At 36.4% G+C, this 20,716-nt stretch overlaps 1 long non-coding RNA gene across 1 annotated transcript in view; it reads left to right on the top strand.

Moving 5' to 3' along the window:
* The first annotated feature begins 18,294 nt into the window (after window positions 1–18,294).
* LOC129533003 (uncharacterized) overlaps window positions 18,295–20,716 on the top strand; it is a 106,785-nt gene continuing 104,363 nt past the window's right edge. Inside the window, exon 1 of the long non-coding RNA XR_008678998.2 lies at window positions 18,295–18,359. This is a non-coding gene — a long non-coding RNA (uncharacterized lncRNA). The remainder of the gene's footprint in view (window positions 18,360–20,716) is intronic.

Raw genomic sequence — 20,716 nt, 5'->3', positions numbered from 1 at the left:
ATGTACAGAGGGCACATGCAGAGCCCCTTTCATCAGTTGTCCCAAACATGTATTGATGTCTTACCTACTTCGCATCATTCTTTATTACCTTTGTGACTGTTGACCCTCAGTGTAAATACATATCCACACCTAAGCCCCCATGCCTAGAGAAAAAAAGAAAATTGCTGCATGTTTAAAAGGCTGTGTATCAGTTTCCTATGGCTTCTGGAACAAATTATCACGAACTATATGATAAAACAACCCAATGTTATCCTTTTATGTTTCTAAAACTTAGAAGTCTGAAATGGCTCTTAGAGTGCTAAAACCAAGAGGAGAGCAGAGCTACACTTCCAGAGCCTCCAGGGTAGAATCTGTTTCCTTGCTCTTTCCAACTTCTTGATGCCACCTGCATTTTTTGACTCATGACATCCTCCTCCATTTTCAAAACCAGACATGGAACACCCACTAGTCTCTCTTTCTCTTTCTGTCTCTCCCTCTCTCCCTTCCATCCCAACCTCTTTGCTTCTGTTCTCACACCACCTTCTCTCCCTATGCTTCTATTGTCACATCACCATCCCTGACTAACTCCTCCTGCATCCTTCGTATAAGGAACTTTACTAATCATCAGGCATACTCAGATGACACAGGATATTGAACTTAATCATATATGCAAAGTCTCTTTTGCATGTAAGGCAACATTCACAGATCCCTGGGATTAGGATGTGGATATCTTTGGGGGACATTATTCAACCTACCATAGAGAGGCCAACAAAGGAAATTTAGTCACAAGATGCAAAACTGATATACAGCTTATAGAGGAATGAGGTGAAAACTTCAATAAAAATAGGAGTAATTGAGGAAACACAGGAGCAGTAGAAATGTACACACACACACACACTAACACACACATAGACTTTTTTTTAATTAAACAACTAAGAATAATTGGAAGGAAGGAAAATCACATATATTGAAAAGAAGATTATAAACAGAAAATGGAAACTATAAGCAATTGTCAAATGGAAAAGGCAAGAAATAAAAATAATAATTTCAGAAATTAAGAATTACTTCAATAAAATATCAGTGATGTCAAAAATAGTTAATAGTAGTCATTCAAACTAACAAAGAAAGATGGTAAAAGAAGGTAAAAAAATGACCTGAACAGCCAAGATCTGGGGGACAATATCAATGGTCTAATATACCATGAGTATAGTTCCAGAAGGAGTAGAAAGAGAGAATGGGACAGAAGAAATATTTGAAGAGAAAATAGCTGAAAATTTTTGGAAAGCAATGAAAGATGTCAAATCACAGATTCATAATACTCAAAGAAGATAAATACCCCCACTCTCCCACAAACATATGTATTCACACCCAGATACACCAAAAGTAAACAGTAAATTTCGAATGCACTCAAAGAAAAGAGACAAAGAGGACTACAGGAGAACAAAGAGAACTAAGCATTCTCAATAGTCCCATTGGTGGTTATGAGTGACTATGCAGCCATTAGAAACCCAATGCTGAAAGAAAGAATACAGAGACAAAAAGAGGACAATCTGATGATTCCGCTTATGTTAAGTTCAAAAATAGGTAGAACTAATCTGTGTTGATAGAAGTAGAAGTGTGATGTCTTTCAGGGTATTGATTTATAGCAAGCACAGGGAACACTCGGGTACTGGAAGTATTTTGCTGTCCTTATTTTGTATTTGAATTTGCCCACTCTTTTTTGTAAATTTGGATGACTTTTTCTTTTTTTAGTTTTATATATTTTGTATGTTAGTCTTTTAAAAAATTATGTATTGAAATGTAGTCTTCAACTTATTCTTGTAACTCTTTTAAACTTTTTTCAGTGTATTGTGATTCTTAATATTAAGAAAGCTCTGTTTATCATATTACATTTTTTCACCTTAAACTTAAGATATATAAAATAAGTAAATTGTGTAAATAAGATATAACTGAATTAAAATTGAATAAATGTAAAAGGGAAAAAAGCCTAAGAAATATCAAGATCTCAATATAAATAAAAACCAAAGAAAAATTAATACATACTTTTTTTTAATGGTAATGATTTTATTATTATTATTATTATACTTTAAGTTTTAGGGTACATGTGCACAATGTGCAGGTTAGTTACATATGTATACGTGTGCCATGCTGGTGTGCTGCACCCATTAACTCGTCATTTAGCATTAGGTATATCTCCTAATGCTATCCCTCCCCCCTCCCCCCACCCCACAACAGTCCCCAGAGTGTGATGTTCCCCTTCCTGTGTCCATGTGTTCTCATTGTTCAATTTCCATCTATGAGTGAGAACATGGGGTGTTTGGTTTTTTGTCCTTGCGATAGTTTACTGAGAATGATGATTTCCAATTTCATCCATGTCCCTACAAAGGACATGAACTCATCATTTTTTATGGCTGCATAGTATTCCATGGTGTATATGTGCCACATTTTCTTAATCCAGTCTATCATTGTTGGACATTTGGGTTGGTTCCAAGTCTTTGCTATTGTGAATAGTGCCACAATAAACATACGTGTGCATGTGTCTTTATAGCAGCATGATTTATAGTCCTTTGGGTATATGCCCAGTAATGGGATGGCTGGGTCAAATGGTATTTCTAGTTCTAGATCCCTGAGGAATCGCCACACTGACTTCCACAATGGTTGAACTAGTTTACAGTCCCACCAACAGTGTAAAGGTGTTGCTATTTCTCCACATCCTCTCCAGCACCTGTTGTTTCCTGACTTTTTAATGATCGCCATTCTAACTGGAGTGAGATGGTATCTCGTTGTGGTTTTGATTTGCATTTCTCTGATGGCCAGTGATGATGAGCATTATTTCATGTGTCTTTTGGCTGCATAAATATCTTCTTTTGAGAAGTGTCTGTTCATATCCTTTGCCCACTTTTTGATGGGGTTGTTTGTTTTTTTCTTGTAAATTTGTTTGAGTTCATTGTAGATTCTGGATATTAGCCCTTTGTCAGATGAGTAGGTTGTGAAAATTTTCTCCCATTTTGTAGGTTGCCTGTTCACTGTGATGGTAGTTTCTTTTGCTGTGCAGAAGCTCTTTAGTTTAATTAGATCCCATTTGTCAATTTTGTCTTTTGTTGCCATTGCTTTTGGTGTTTTAGACATGAAGTCCTTGCCCATGCCTATGTCCTGAATGGTAATGCCTAGGTTTTCTTCTAGGGTTTTTATGGTGTTGGGTCTAACATTTAAGTCTTTAATCCATCTTGAATTAATTTTTGTATAAGGTGTAAGGAAGGGATCCAGTTTCATCTTTCTACATATGGCTAGCCAGTTTTCCCAGCACCATTTATTAAATAGGGAATCCTTTCCCCATTGCTTGTTTTTGTCAGGTTTGTCAAAGATCAGATAGTTGTAGATATGCGGCGTTATTTCTGAGGTCTCTGTTCTGTTCCATTGATCTATATCTCTGTTTTGGTACCAGTACCATGCTGTTTTGGTTACTGTAGCCTTGTAGTATAGTTTGAAGTCAGGTAGCATGATGCCTCCAGCTTTGTTCTTTAAATTCTAATTATATTCTAAATAGTCTGTTTCAAATTGACACAGTAGGCTGTTGAGTTTGTGTTGAAGAGTAAATATCTAGTATTAACAATGTAATTTATGCAAATAGACGACTGTTGAGCAGAGATATGCCTTACCACATATGAAAAAAATACAAACCCCAGTAATCATGTCAGTATGCTGTTAGCATAGACTTAGCCAAAGGTGAGTGGAGAGAACAGAGTCCAGAAATAGATTTCAGAATCAATAAATTTCAATATGTGAAAAAAGAAGGTATTGCAATTAGGCAGGAAAATATTGGCTAATTTAATACTTGTGGCTGGCACAAGTGACTGTTTGTTTGAAAGAAATTTATATAAAAGCCTACTCTACACCATATGAAAACATATTGCAGATAAACATTTCAATATAAAATAAAATCACAGAAATGTTGGCAAATTTTAGGAGACCAAACAAATAAACTAGAGATTAGGGAATCTCTTAAAACATGTTAGGAAGGCCTGGCGCGGTGGCTCATGCCTGTAATCCCAGCACTTTGGGAGGCCCAGGTGGGCGGATCACGAGGTCAGGAGATCGAGACCATCCTGGCTAACATGGTGAAACCCCATCTCTACTAAAAATACAAAAAATTAACTGGGCATGATGGCAGGCACCTGTAGTCCCAGCTACTCGGGAGGCTGAGGCAGAAGAATGGTGTGAACCCGGGATGCGGAGCTTGCAGTGAGCTGAGATCACGTCACTGCACTCCAGCCTGGTTCCAGAGCAAGGCTCCGTCTCAAAAAAAAAAAAAAAAAAAAAAAAAAGTTAGGAAAATTATTGGCTATAACGAAACTATCAAAATATTTGTTCTATTAAACATAAAATTATAGGCAAGACACATCATAAGTATAGTCAAAGGAAAACTATAGATTGGGAAAGTATTTACAATGCACATACTTGACATATGTACAATATTTATATTATCTCTCGTATTCGTTAGTGCTACCTTATTTCATGACATGATTTCAGTGTATATAAATTACATTGTGTTTTATGTAACCCCTAGAGACTAATGTGAATAGAAGCAGGGTTAGGCTCACAAGAGTTGTTCACTACCACAACCCTACTGCAAAGAGTTCCTACATGTTCATATGAGAAAGAAAGCCTTATAGAAAAGTTTGCAGAGGGTCTTTGACAGATCACATGTGGAAGAGACAACCAAATACACACTAAACACAAAAATATTGTGAGACTCATTAGTAGACATTTTTTAATTGTATTAAAATAATAACAGGGTGACTCTGTACAGGTTATCAAAAATAAAATAATAATCAGCACTGGCACCAATAAGTACAAAGGGTGAACGCACACATGTGTGCATAACTGGTGAAAGATGATTTCGTAGAGCTTTTTTTGGAATATAATATGGTAATTTTATATGATATTTATATAATATATATCTGTTTATATCACAAACAAAGACTTCTGTAGACAATAAGAAGATTCCAGGAAATCTACAGGTTTATTTGCATTTATTTATTGATATGGTAAAAATCTAGGACAGGGGTCACTAACACTAATGCTACAATACAATTTTATGAGGATAAATCTAGAAATGAGCCAAAGCACTAGTAAGTAGGGAAGCTGTTGACAAAATTATGGAACATTCATCCCACGGAAATGTGAAGTCTTTGCAAGGATGAGTTAAATGTGTATGAGTTGTCTTGAGAAGATTTTATAATACAATTCTAAGTGAGAAAATCAAATTGCAGTAATGTATATGTAATATAAGCTCAATTTAATACACAGAGAAGGGAAATACCTTCATAAAAATTTTCACTTGAGTGTATGAACAAAGAGAGAATTTGGGTTAATGGAAAGAGCAAGGAGACACCACAAAATAAAGGAGATGATAAAAAAATGCTATATTAAAACTGCCAAGACAAAAAGCAAACTCATTAAAGATAAAATAAAAAACAATATATGTGTATATATGCATATATTTATTTCTCTCTTACGAAAAGGTTATTGCTGGTTATGTCTACTAATTGAAAATTTCAAGTGATTTTGACTTTCCTCTTACATTTTGCTATATTGTTTGAAGTATTTATAAAAAGCATGAATTATTTATATAATCAGAAAGAAACAAGGAAACATTTTTATTTAAAAAAGAAAACGTGTAATCCATGTGTAATATGTAAATTTGTGTGACTCAGAATAAGTTAATCATTGTAATAGCCTACTTCTATTATTTGTCACATCGGAGAGCTTCATGCATTGGTAATTCCCTATCTACAACTATCTAGCTGTCTTTCTGTCTATCTCTGAGATTTTCCAGGCTTTGCTTGTTATGAGGGTAAACAGGTCCTATCACAGCAATTTCCCAGGACATACCTTGAAGCCACTGCGCACTTGATTACCAGATACTGGGCCACATAGAATAAATGGTGCTGCTCTGCAATCTTCTGCTTCTAGTTTGTGATGCTTTCTTTCTTTGGTTTCATTGAATGCAGTTGCTCAGTCAGTACTGACCTCCCCTAGTAACCCCAGTCCTGTTCTCTTTCATGTAGTGAACAAGTCATTATTCTTTAAGTAATATTGTGCAATAGGATATTCTGCAATAATGGGAATGTTTACCTGTGCTGGCAATGTGGTGGGGACTGGCCACATGGATCTCTTGAGCAGTTGAAATGTGGCTACTGACACTGAGAAACTAACTTTTAAAATTTTATTCAAGTTTTATTTATTTAAATTTAAGTAGCAAAAATGTGGCCTGTGGCTATTATTGAGCAGTGCCACTTTAAAATAAAATTTTCAGTGCTATTGGGATAGTAATAGCATTTTTCACCTATGTCTCATCTTTGGCTCTCCCACACACACAAGCCTTGCAGGTGTGACTGTGCTGAGAGGTCACAGCCAGCTTGGATCAGGGGTCCCCAAGCCCCAAGCCCAAGCCCCAAGCCCCAAGCCACTGGTACTGGTCCGTGGCATGTTAGGAACTGGGCCACATAGCAGGAAGTGAGCGGTGGGCAAGGGAGCATTACTGCCTGAGCTCCACCTTCTGTCAGATCAGCAGCGGCATTAGATGAGCACAAACCCTATTGTGAACTGCACATGTGAGGGATCTAGGCTGCGTGCTCCTTATGAGAATGTAATGCCTGGTGATATGAGGTGGAACAGTTTCGTCCTGAAACTGTGCCCACCCCCCACCCCACCCCCATCCTTCCATGGAAAAATTGTTTTCTATGAAACTGGTCCGTGTTGCCAAAAAAGTCTGGGACCACTTCTCTGGATTACTCTCAATTCTTCTTCACCAGTGGTTATTTGTTTTTGGGGGTCCACATTATCTCCTCCAATCCAGAATCCACTGTGGAATCTCTACCATTTAGAGAAGTTTGTTAATTTCCAAATTATCATATGGATTGAATATGAATTATTTTTCATAGATATTCTGAACATTAACAACTTATGGGATATACTTGAGAACCTTTTTCATGTTGATAAATATTTTGTCAGTTATAATAACAAAATCCTAAACATTTTCTGAAAGAAGTTCATCTGCCAAAAGCACACTAGAAAGTGTCGTTGTCCAATTCTCCAATCCGAGCCCATTAGAGCTTAATCTCTGAGCCAGGCAAAATTATACACATACAACCATCCCACAATTAAGGAGCCCTACATTTACCTTTAGATCAGGGGAATTTAAATCTTTTTTTCTTCTGCACTCACCACAAAGGAGAGCACCAGCATAGGCACTGCAGCCCTTGTCTAAAGTTCATTTTCTCTGTCCCTATTCTGTCACCTCCCAGGAGGAGAACATGTCCCATATGCAGAGTCAGAATTTACTCATGAATTTACAGCATCACAAATTCAGAGTGTCATTCAATTTCTCTTGCTCTACTCCTGGACGCTTGACGGCTACTTCTTTTAGATTCTGGAAACACAACTTGCCCACCCCTTTCTGAGCAACACATAGGTGCTGCATATAGCACAGAGGTTCAGTGTAAGAACACTGGAGACAGACTGCCTGCTATTGAGGGCGGGTTTCTCCACATCCTAGTCGTGTGTAGTTGAGCAAATGTTGAACATCTGTCTCCCTGCCCTCATCTTTAAATGGGGAATAATAATAGTATGTATATTCCATAGGATGGGTGAAAGGATGAAATAAACTAATACCTAGTTATCCTTTGATATTTATGGGGGATTGGGTCCAGGACCCCCCTGCAGATATCAAAATCCACAGATGCTCAAGTCCCCTGTGCAAAATGGCATAGTTTTTACTTATAACCTACACACATTCTCCCGTGTACTTTAAATAATCTCTTGATTACTTATAATACCTAATTCAATGTAAATGCTATGTAAATTGTTGTCATATATATTTTTTATTTGTATTAATTATTATAGTATGGTTACTTTTTATTTTTTTTTCTAATATTTAAAATCTGAGGTTGGTTGAATCTACAGGTGTGGAACAAATGTATATGAAAGGCCAACTGCATAAAGCATTTATAACAATGCCTGGCAATACTACTGGCACTGCTACGTGCAGTGTCTCATCATTTGCTCTCCACTTGCTAAAGTTGGCTGCCCTTTTAACCTTCAAGAAGGAAGCCATATTAACAAGGAATTTTCCTTCTATGGGCAAGTTACACATACAGGCATACCCTGGGATATATTGCAGATTCGGTTCCAGGCCACTGAAATAAAGCCAATAAGGCAATAAAGTGTGTTACACAACTATATCTTTTTTTCTTTCTCAGAGCACATAAAAATTATTTTACACTATACGGTAGTCTATTAATTCAATAGCACTATGTCTAAAAAATTTATATACCTTAATTCAAATATATTTTATTGCTGAAAAATGCTAAGTATCTTCTGAGCCTTTAGCAAGTTATGATCCTTATGCTGGTGGAGGGTCTTGCCTCAATGTGGCTGGCTGCTGACTGATTAGGGTGGCGATGGTTCCTCAAGGTTGGGGTATCTGGCAATTTCTTAAAACAAGACAACAATGAGATTTGCCACATTGATTGACTCTTCCTTTCATGAAAGATTTCTCTGTAGCATCTGATGCCATTTGATAGCATTTTACCCAAAGTAGAACTTTCAAAACCTGTCTCAAACCTTGACACTGCTTTATCAACTAAGTGTATGTAATATTCTAAATCATTTGTTGTCATTTCAAAGTGTTCATAGCATCTTCACCACTGGTGGATTCTATCTCAAAGAAGCCACTTTCTTTGCTCTTCCATAAGGAAAATCACCTCATTCTCTTCAAGTTTTGTCATGAAATTGCAGCAATTCATTCACACCTTCAGGCTTCACTTCTAATTCTAGTTATCTTGCTATTTTGGCCAAATCTGAAATTAATGCCTGCACTGATGTCATAAACCCCTGAAAGTCATCTATGAGCATTAGAATAAACTTCTTCCAATCTCCAGTTAATGGTAATATTTTGACCTCCTCTCATGAATCACTTATGTTCTTAAGGGCATCTAGACTGGTGAATCCCTTCCTGGTTTTCAACTGACTTCTCCCAGATCCATCAGAGGAATCACTATCTGTGGCAGCTATAGTCTTCTGAAATGTATTTCTTAAATAATAAGAACTGAAACTTGAAATTGTTCTTTTATCCATGGGCTGCAGAATGGTTGTTGCATTAGCAGGCATGAAAACAACGCTTATCTCTTTTTACCTCTCCATCAGAGCTCTTGGGTGACTAGGTACATTGTCAATGAGCAGTAATAGTTTGAAAAGAACTTATTATTGTGAGCAGTAGGTCTTGAAAGTGGTCTTAAAATATCCAGTAAACCATGCTATTAACAGATGTGCTGTCATCCAGGCTTTGTTCTTCCATTTACTGAGCATAGACAGAGTAGATTTACCATAATTCTTTAGAGCCCTAGGATTTTTAGAATTGTAAGTGAGCATTGGCTTCAACTTGAAGTCACCAGCTATCTTAGCCTCTAACAAGAGAGTCAGCCTGTCTTTTGAAAGTTTTCAGCCAGGCCTTGATCTCTCTAGCTATGAAAGTTCTAGATGGTATCTTCTTCCAATAGAAGGCTGTTTGATCTACACTGAAAATCTGTTGTTTAGTGTAGTCACATTCACAATCATCTTACCTATGATTTTCTGGATAATTTGCTGCAGTTTCTACCTCAGCACTTGCTGTTTAACCTTTCACTTTTATGTTATAGAGATAGCTTCTTTCTTTAAACCCCATGAACCAACCTCTGCTGGCTTCCAAGTTTGTCTTCTGCAGCCTCTTCACCTCTCTCAGCCTTCATAAAATTGAAGAGTGTTAAGACCTTGCTCTGGATCAGGCTTTGGCTTAAGGGAATGTTGTGGCTGATCAGATCTTCTATTCAGATCTTTAAAACTTTCTCCATATCAGCAATAAGGCTGTTTCACTTTCCTATTACTCATGTGTTCATTGAAATAGCACTTTTAATTTCCTTCAAGAACTTTTTCTTTGCATTCACATCTTGGCTAACTGGCACAAGAAGCCTAGCTTTTTCCCTGTCTCAGCTTTCAACATGCCTTACTCACTAAGCTTAATAATTTCTAGCTTTTCATTTAAAGTGAGAGATGTGTGACTCTTCCTTTCACTTCAATACTTACAGTCCATTTTAGAGTTATTTATTGGCCTAATTTCAATATTGTTTTATTTCAAGGAATAAACAGACCTGAGGAGAGGGAGAGCCAGGGAACAGCCAGTCGGTGGAGCAGTCAGAACACACACAACATTTATCAATTGCGTTGACTGTCTTATATGGTCACAGTTCTTGGTACCCCAGAATAATTACAATAGTAACATCAAATATCATTGATCACAGGTAATCACAACAGATATAATAATAATGAAAACTTTTGAAATATTGTGAGAATTACCAAAATGTAACAAAGAGACCAAAAGTGAGCGCATGTTATCAGGAAAATGGCGCTGATACATTTGTTCAAGGGAAAGCTGCTACAAACCTTCAATTTTGAAAAATGCAGTATCTGTAAAGTGCAATGAAAGTATGCTATATTCCAGGGATACTTACATCTTTCATCTCTGGCTGGAAAAACACCTCTGAATACTCACACAACATCTTCTCAAGGTAAATCACGGGGGTGTAACTTTTATAAATAAGATGTGATATTACTATTATGTCTGCCATTTGAGATGGAGAATAGTAATGCTGCAAATATGCTTTAATTCAGAGTAAGTTTTCAGTTTTTAATGATGAGCTTAGCACCACAGTTTTCACAAATGCTATATTGATAAATGAATGATCGTAAATTATTAGTATAGCACAGAAATTGTTTTGTAGAATCAAACAAATTCAGGGACAGGGGCGTGGAAACCATAATTTGTGACCCTTTTTATGCTCACGTTAAATTATTTTAAAATTATTTTGCCATGAAAATTTCTGTCTTGACCCTTGTGATTGTCCTTATAAATTGGAATGTAAAATATGGCTAACAGGTACATGTAATAGTGTTGCTAATGAATAATTGATGCCTTAATAGTCTTTGAAAATCTCATTACCTGATTGTTGCTAAGAATTTTCTGGTAAGGGCTGCCTACGAAACAGAGGAATGGGAAATTCCTCTGACTTTTTACCAATGATAGAACCCTAGAGGTGATGTGCTTGAAGAGGGAGGCAAGACCAGATTTTGGATTTAAAGTCTGAAAGGCAGATGTTTATTCAACTGATCTAACAAGCTATAGGGTCAATAGAGAAGTAAAATAAGAAAATGAATGAGGATTGCCAGGAGAGAAGACATGGGAAAGCAAAGAAGAAGCCTATTGTGAGTAATTCCAAAGCAATTTTATGACCCATAAATTGTTCCTTTTCTGTACCAGCACACTTATTTCCAGAGACTTTAAACGTGTTATCAAGTTTGACTTATCTGTACTTCCTCATCCCTCAACTTACATCTGGACCAAATCTTGGTTTATTTGGTGTGCAGGTGTCGCATAGCAGGAAATATGACTGAGATGAGTTTATACTTATGAGTTAAAACACCCAGCTGTAGAATCTGCTGCTAAAGAGGTTAGGGTAAGGAGAGGGGCTGGAACTTAGACTTTCTGAAACAAAGACTTGGATGATTCCTTATAAAGCTGTCTGTCTCTCAAATTTCTCTTGGGTGGATGGTGATAATAGACAAATCCAGTATGGTATTTTTGGTTTGGAATGAAGACTTTGGGTAAAGATGCTATAGGAACATTCTTCTTTTAGTGAGTAGTATAGCAATTCAGCAGGTTGGGAGGTTAGCACCTTACTTATCATTACTTACTTACTTATCATTACCATACTTACCTACCCTTCCAACAAATTGTTCACACACCTCTCTGGCAACCCATCTTAAGTGTCTTGTAATATACAGGCTCATTAGGATAGAAGTACCTTAATTGAGAACCTAAAAGAATTGACATGAATTGGGATACAATTGACATGAATTGGGATACCTGGTATACCTAAAATGAAATGATGATACTGAATTATCCACACAGTGAAATAGCTGAAAAAAAAATAGAACCAAGCTGTTCAGGGATTAAGAGGGTCCAGCATAAACCAGGGTTGTCTCCAGGATATGGGGCTTTCCTGTTTTAAGACTGGAAAAACCCTGGGCAAACTAGGACAAGTTGTTCACCTTAGTCAAGCATCTAACGGTAGACTATTATCAGAATGACTGCCATAACTAAGATGGTTTCATGGACCTACAATAATAAATGATCTGAAGTAGGGTCAAATGAGGGGATCCTCCAGAGACATCCAAGATATGGAGTCTTGCTGTTTCAGTTTTCCAGACAGCTTCATCTAAGAATATGTAGTACACATTGTATCTGGATTTCTAATATTTAGACATTCCTATAAGCCTGACTGAGTATCTGAAAATCTACTTCCTGAGAACGGAATAGAAGAAATGAAAAAGTTTGATGTAAACCATAATCTGGGTTTCTAAGGTAGGAATTCCTTTATGATAGCCTAATATAGGATGTGCCTGTTGGTAATAGAATTGTTTTCTAATATCTTGGGAAGATGTTTGCTGAAATGATGTCCTGTCAGTAAAACATCCTAGAACCTTAAAAGTCTGAGTACTTAAAAAAAATCCTGGAAACACAAAGATTATCAAGGATATATGAATAGACATAAAGCAAATACATGCCAGGAAGGTTATACCTCTATCAGGGAATTGGGATTTTCGTGGTGTCTCATATTTGGGAAAAGGAGATTGTCTATGAAGTGGCAATCTTCTTCACAGAAGCTTGTCTATGAAGCTTATTGGGACATAGTACTCACACTATAAATTTCTGCTCTCACAGCTAAGAATGAACAGAGGATTTCTTTTTATTACAAACACTCCTCTTCAGCTGTGTGTGCTGTCTGCACCTGCAATATGGGAGAGCAGTTGAGGAAACATGATTCATTGTATTTTGCCACTCTGTTAGCCAAAGTGCTAGATTATCCCACAATTCCTTGAGAATTTTAGCAAACAGGATCACACTTGTTCAAGCTTAAATCATTTACCTAATTAAATACTTGGAAAGAATAAATAACAGCAACTAACAGTTCCCTGATCCTGCCAGAGGGTAGTGAATTACTTAATTTGTGCTCTCTGCTTGAGATGGACATCAAAAATAGTGGAGAGCTCTTTTAGGAATATCTTATAACATATGCAAGGAGAGATATGTAGAAGCTTTTCTTCCCTTCCTCCCTCCCTTCCTTCCAACCTTTCCTCCCTCCGTCCCTCTCTCCCTCCTTCCCTTCCTCCCTCCATCCCTCTCTTCCTCCCTTCCTTCCTTCCTGAAATATTATTTGAGCAAGATACGTACAGGCAGAAATACAAAATTTTATAAGAATACAGAAAGGAGAACTGCATGGAATCAAATTCCAGTTGACTTGCCGATATAAATCAACATATTTTGATTGTTCCTTTTAAAGGATTTCTTCATGCCTTGTGAAAAACAAGTTGGAGATCACCTGCTAATAGTGATAAGGGTAGCAAGGATGTTTGATGTTGGTTAAGTGGGGATGTATGGAATATTTGTTGTGCAATTTTATCAAATAAATATTGAACAATGTGCAAGCCATATGGGAGGTCTAGTTATGGTGTGGGATCTTCAATTCACAGTAGTGCTAATTTGTTAATTTAGATGATTTTCTAGCGCTATGTTCAGCTGCCCAGAAGGCAAAAAAAGTCAGAAGAACAAGATAAAAGTGTTAAATAATGGACCATATAATTGAACTGAGGTAAAAAAGTGAAGACAAAATAGGAAAATAATAAGGAAAAAGTATCAAGATGGTTAAAACATTAAGTGGGATTAGTTTGGTCAAATGAGCTAGAAGGACAGAGAACACGATACATAAATTAGTGACTTGGGAAATAAAACAATGTTAGGCCCTGGAATTAAGGGCATAGAGGAATTTGCTCATACTATTTTATGCAGCAGAAAAAATGATGTAGAGGGAGGTAGGAATAGATATGAAGGTCAGAACCCAGGAAGCTAAGGAGCATTGTACAATGATAGCATATTAAAGAACAGGCTGCCAGCCTAGGCTGTGAGCATGGGTGGGTGGAGACAATGTGGAGTGTGTTAATAATGGTTCTCAGATGCAAATAAAAGAACTTACTTGAGTTAGCTTGAACAGAAAAGGACTTAGTGAAGAACCGGAGAACTACAGTTAGATCCTATACAACTAAGAAACATACAGGCAGAAACAACTCAGGAGAAACATACAACTAATGACATCACTAGTGTCACTGTCCATGCTCAGAACTTCTGATGCTAGTGACTGGAAGATAAAAAGAAAAAAATAATCAGTTACCTTGAATAACTGGATGCCTCTGTGATGCTGGTTGCTCTGTGGAAGAAGCCTCTCATACTGGTTGTTCTGTGGAAGAAGCTCCTGCATCATGTTGATCACTTCCACATCTGAGGACAATGCAGATGTATCTGTGCGGAGAAACATATGTCGCATGCAGAATCCTAGCTTCCCAGAGCTCTTTCAGCTTTCCAGCCCCCATAGTATATTAGATAAGGTGAGAATCAGTGCTAAGAGTGAATCTGCCATATCTGTCCCAGAATAGTTTATATTTGAATATTAATTGGTAGAAAAATAAATGAGACTCATGATGAAGTTAGAGTCAAATGGAGACAACTCTTTGCTTCCCAGCTTTTTGTATGGTTGGCCAGACAACAGTGGTCACATGACAAAAGATTCAGTGTAGTGTATGTGCTCAGTTTTGACTTTTCAACTATGGACACTGCCAGTTCAAGAGATGGAAGTCTCTGTTTATATACATGAAGTATGGCCTCTTTTCTCTTTTTTATGTGGGGCATAAAGAATTATATGCAACGCCTTGTATAAGAATTGACCGTAGTTTTAAATATAACAAATAAAACTAAAAAATTTTAAAGGAAATCACAGGAATATGTTACCATGACCTTAGGTTAGGCAATTGTTTCACATATTTGACACATGTATAAGTTATGAAAGAAAAAAATGCACAAATTGTACATCATCAAATTAAAATATTTTGTAATTAAAAGGACATCATCAAAAAAGCGAAAAGATTTAGTTGTTAATTTAGGTGTCAATTTGACTTCCTTAAGAAATACCTAGAGACTGGCAAAGAGTTATTTCTGGGTGGGTCTGTGAGGGTTTTTTAGAGGAGATGGGCATATCAGTCACTGGACTGAGTAGGGAAGATCTACCCTCAATGTCAGCAGGAACCATCCAATCAGCTCGACACCCAGATAAAACAAAAAAGGCAGCAAAAAGGTGAATTCAGTCTCTCTCTCACACACACACACCTGCTCTGCCCCATCATTGCCCTTCCTCCATGGAATGACACAGCAAGAAGGCCCTCACCAGATGCCATCTTCTGGATCTTGAACTTTCCAGGCCCTAGAACCATAAACCAATTCATTTCTGTTCATTGTAAATTATCCAGTCTCAATATTCTGTGACAGCAGCACAAAACAGAATAAGACAAATGATAACCCATAAATTTGTGTGAAATACTTTAAAATCATATTTTTGATAAGGAACTTGTATTTATATATGAGTAATTCTCAAATTAAACAATAAAATATGCATAATATAAAACCAATTTTTAAATGGGTAAAATATTTGAATAGACATTTCTCTAAAGAGGATATACAAGTGGCCAATAAGCACATGAAAAGTTGCTCAACATCAGTAGCCCATAGGAAAATGTAAATCAAAACCACAGTGAAATGTAACTTCTTATCCATAACGGTAGCTAAAACTTAAACAGACAGACCATAAAAAGTATTATGAAGTGTATAGAGGAACACAGGATAGTAAAATAGTGCAGTCACTTTGGGAAACAGTTTAGCAGTCCCTCAAAATGATAAATTATAAAGTCACTATATAATATGATGATTCTACTCATGGGTAGACTAGAGAGAAGTAAAGTCATAAGTCCACACACAAAAATGTACACAGATGTCCATGTCAGCTTTATCCATAAGAATCAAAATGTAGAAACAACCCAAAAGTCCATCAATGGAAAATAAAATGTGGACTATCTATGCATTTGGATATTACCTGGCAATAAAAAGGAATTAAATATTTATGCATGCTATGTTACATGGATTAACTTTGAAAGTATTAGTATTATTCTTAGAGAAAGAAGCCAGTTAAGGAAGACCCCATATTATATGACTACATTTATGTAAAATGTCCACAGTAGTCAAATTCATGGTGATGAAAATTCAATTAGTAGTTACTGAGGGCTATGGAAAGGTGGGAATGTGAAATGATTACTAATGGGTAGGGAATTTCCTCTTGTTGTGGTAAAAATATTTTAAAATTAGATCATGCTGATGATTGCACAATCCTGGGAATATAATAAAAGCCACTGAAATGCATACTTTATAATACGTTTAAAGTATAAATATGAAGCTATTATTAATATTAATATGTGTGTGCATGTATATATTACACATATGGAATTTATATGCATATAAGATACACATATATAAATATATACACATATATACATGCACACACATATTAATAACATGTATGTTACCTGAGTTTGTCAAATATATTATATATTACATATATGTGATATTGTATATATATATATTTCACATGCTCAGTTAACATACACTTACACTCCCCTAATATGAACTAACAAAATACTAGATTCCCTGATGATTTTGGAGATCCTATATTTCCATACTCTTTCTGCTTTGGTACCATCTTTGTGTAATTACAAATTCTCAATTCTGTCTTTATAATCTTTCTCCTGGACCCTTGCCCTTTACTTTCTTCTTAGTCTGCATTTGATTCTTCTATTTTCTACTTCTTGACTTCTGCTGTAGAACTTTCAATAATTGACCCACAGTCAGGTGTGATGGCCCACAGCTGTAATCCTAACACTTTGGGAGGCAGAGGCAGGTGGATCTGTTAAGTCTAGGAGTTTGAGACTAGCCTGGGAAACATAGAGGAGACCTCATCTCTACAAAGAAAAAAAAAATCTTAGCCAGTTGTGGTGGGCCCGTACCTGTGGTCCCAGCTACTAGAGAGGCTGAGGTGGGTGGATCGTTTAAGCCTGGGAGGTAGAGATACAGTAAGAAATGATCGCACCACTGCACTCCAGTATGGGTGGCAGAGCAAGAATCTGTCTCAGAAAAAGCAAACAAAAACACAGGTAATTGACCAATTAGCTTAGGACCACCTGTGTGATGTAACTTACTCTAATTTTCTCTGTAGTATCTGCATCTTTGCCAGCTATTTTGTCTGACATTCTGGTATCAGGAACCTCCCGCTTATAATAGCAACTATCACTCTCTAATCATTGTTTCCAGCGACCATTATGTTTAATGAGGAAACTGCATCCCAGTCTGTTCGGAGAGGGAAGAAATACATGTCAAAAAATACATGTCTATGCATATCGATGCCATACCCTTCAATTTACAGGAGGTCTCTCACATCACCATCATGCCACAGATTTTAAGGAATTAGAAACTGTTCCCTCAAGATCTATTTCCCTTATACAGATACAGATGCAATACATTGCCGTCATGCAGGGTGTCAATCTGTATGAAGATCTGTATATGTGATCATTATAATATCTTAGTATGGGAAGGTGATAACTGAGCAGTCCCTTCTGCATCTTCCTTTGAGGATATGTCAAGAACATTTTTGGCTCTCCTTGCCTTTACATTTGACATACTTGCACAGATGATTTGTGGAATACAGCTCTTAGTGATTCTGCCTTGAAGATGAAGGATCTACTGCCAGGGCAACATGGGCATGACGCCGTTCATGACATATTTTTGAGTAGGCATCTCAAGATGAATGCCCCAAACTACTGAATATAATTAGTCTGTGAGAGACACAGCTCATGACATTCTCTGCTGTTCATTACCATGGAAAGAGTCACTTCCAAAGAGGAAGAAATAAAAAGCAACATTGATGCGTTGCCAGTTGACATCACCAGAGCGAGCATGTTGCGAGGTAGAATGGATATATGTGTCCTTTGGTGTTCAAGAGACATGCAGGTACTCCTTCTGCATGTACTGGGCAAGAGTACAACCACTGCCTAGATATGACATTTCAGGAGTAATAGGGGAATCTGTGAGATTCAGCCTTGTGCTGTCACTGAGACTGATTCTTCAGTCAGGCTAGCAAGGGTTTAATAGCTGGCAACATTGCCTATATTTTGAGCTCATGCAGATTCTCATCACAGTGATTTTAGCTGTGTTGCATAGGGTTACAATTTTGAATTTTTTCAACAATTTTAGCTCTTGAAAAACATGTTATAATCATTAATATTTCTTTTGTTTCAGAGACACAAGACCATCACACAATTAAATGTATTCAAAAGTTCCTGTAGCTTGCCAGGTACCTTAACCTCCAATTTTTTTTTGCATATAATTTTTATTAATGAGATTGCTTAAAAAGGAGTTTGTCTTTAAAAAGCAATATATATTGCTGCTGCCACGTGACAGAATTTAGAATCAGGCTGCCTCTGTATTGTGCAAATACCAGATCTGCCACATATTAACTGTATGTCCTTGGGCAAGATAATCTTTTTGCCTAACTTGATGCCTTCCTCATCTGAAAAAATACAGAGAAGGAGAATAATGGTTCTTAATAAGATTGTTAGGGTGTTAACTCGATTACTAATGTAAAGAGCACTTCTTAAAGTATGTAATAAGTGTTCATTGTAATTATTTTGCCTATTATTAGTATATTGGCCTTTACATTTGGTTTCTCTAGTGATTTTGGATCTTCCTTTTGGACTATGGTACAAATCTTTCCCACTAACTCTTCCCTCATTGGATTTCCTACGATGGTCCTTATTCACTTCTAGAGAACCAACCCTCAGCTCCAGACTATGGATTATCTTGCAAATTCCTAGCGAGAACTAAGGGGGAAGGCACAACGTTATTAGGTAGAGAAAGCGGGAGAGGTTTTCGGACTCAGATACTATATGTAAGTACCGTTCTAAGCACAGGAAACACACAGCATCCGCCAGGGGATGCTTGTCTTGTATAGACTGGTTAATTTTTGTCCGGCTCAGTTGGGGAAGATCCTTAAAAGACCCAAGTTGAACAGACACTAAAATGAATGTGTTCTTGAATATGACGTGGAATTTTGTGCTTGGTGCTCACTTGCCTGGACATAAAACTATTTTTACAGCCTGAAGTCACATAATGAAGTTTGAATAGAGGCATTAGAACAGCATGAATACTCCATATAAGAGAAATATTTAACCATCCTCTCCTTTCAGCTCCATTTCCTCAACACACTAGCTCCTAAACACACACACACACACACACACACACACACACACACACACACACACGCACGCACTTACTAACCTGGCCCATGCAACTCTACTTATTTATGTATATGATTTATTTTGTATGCTGAAAACTGTGATGTTTAAGACCCACTGTAACTTCTTATTTGGTCTCATTGAGTCAGAAACTGCATGGTGCCTTTATTCCAAACAGAACCACATAATGCCATCCTGAATTTCATAAATACATCCTTCATATTTTATTATTTCATAAGTCACTTGAATTTTCTACATAACCTGTAGCAAGTTCTTTTGATTATTTATAAGATACACTGTACTAGTAAGATATATAGACCTGTGAGCTTTTGCCCTGATGGCGTAGATGGAAAAGTAGTTTCAGTGACTAGATTAGGAAGAACCTATTGCTTTGTTCCTGATAAGTATTTATTAAAGACAAGCATTTTACAAAATTTAGAAAATTAAACTAACCCCTGTTTTAGTGGGTTGATTAAACAATTTTTATAGGAATGTATGGATTTGAAATGCTTTTAAAATCTTATTTCATTAATATAATTACCATTCAAAATTAAGTTACACAGAGTATCTCAATTTGTTGCTCATGGGATATGATCTCTCTTAGTTTAAAATTACATTATACTCAGGAAAGCTTCAAACTATCAGGTTAGCTTGTTTGGCAGATTGTTAGATTAATTCTCTAATTCACTGAAATATCTATTACAATTTTCAAAAGAATTGACTATAATGAATTAGAGAGCTAATCTTAACAATTTATCACTCAAATGAGGTCATCACAGCTAGTGGAATATTCAAGACTACCAGCCTATTTCTAACATTTTCTTTATATGGAAAAATACATTTTACATTATGCTGTATCATATTTTTAATGGATTATAAAATATACTAAAGAGCTGCTGTATTATAAAATAAAAATTATTCATAATCAGCCTGCTGTAAATTACTTGTATGAAGTTATTAATTATAATCTTGGCAAATAGTTAATATGAGAGTGTGATGCATTGATAAACAGGGAACAATGGTATACTCAAGTTCTAAAATTTTAAGCATTTATTAGAAAATCCAGAGACAATTACAAACTACATTTGTTCAATGTGGGTATATTTCATTTAAAATAACAATAGTGATTGTTAATATATTTTTAAATAGCAGTATAAATATTTAACTGAAGTTTGTTAACTTTGTAAATTCTCAAATATAACTGAAGTTTATAAAGAAATATTGGTCCAGATTTGCTTTTTTTGAATTTGAGAGATTTATAGGGAAACCTAGGAGACTAAGTTACAAAATGGCATGTTACCGAAACATTCACAATGAAGAGAAAATGGCCAAAAAAACAACAATAAAAAATAAAACTAATCTTGATTTAAGCCAGACTAATATACTTCGAGCTCCATGTCTTGGGAATCAGCATTGA

Source organism: Gorilla gorilla, chromosome 3, assembly GCF_029281585.2.
Source record: "Gorilla gorilla gorilla isolate KB3781 chromosome 3, NHGRI_mGorGor1-v2.1_pri, whole genome shotgun sequence".
Classification (NCBI taxonomy): domain Eukaryota; kingdom Metazoa; phylum Chordata; class Mammalia; order Primates; family Hominidae; genus Gorilla; species Gorilla gorilla.
The sequence above is the reverse complement of the archived record's forward strand: the minus strand, read 5'-3'. Positions and strand labels throughout refer to the sequence as shown.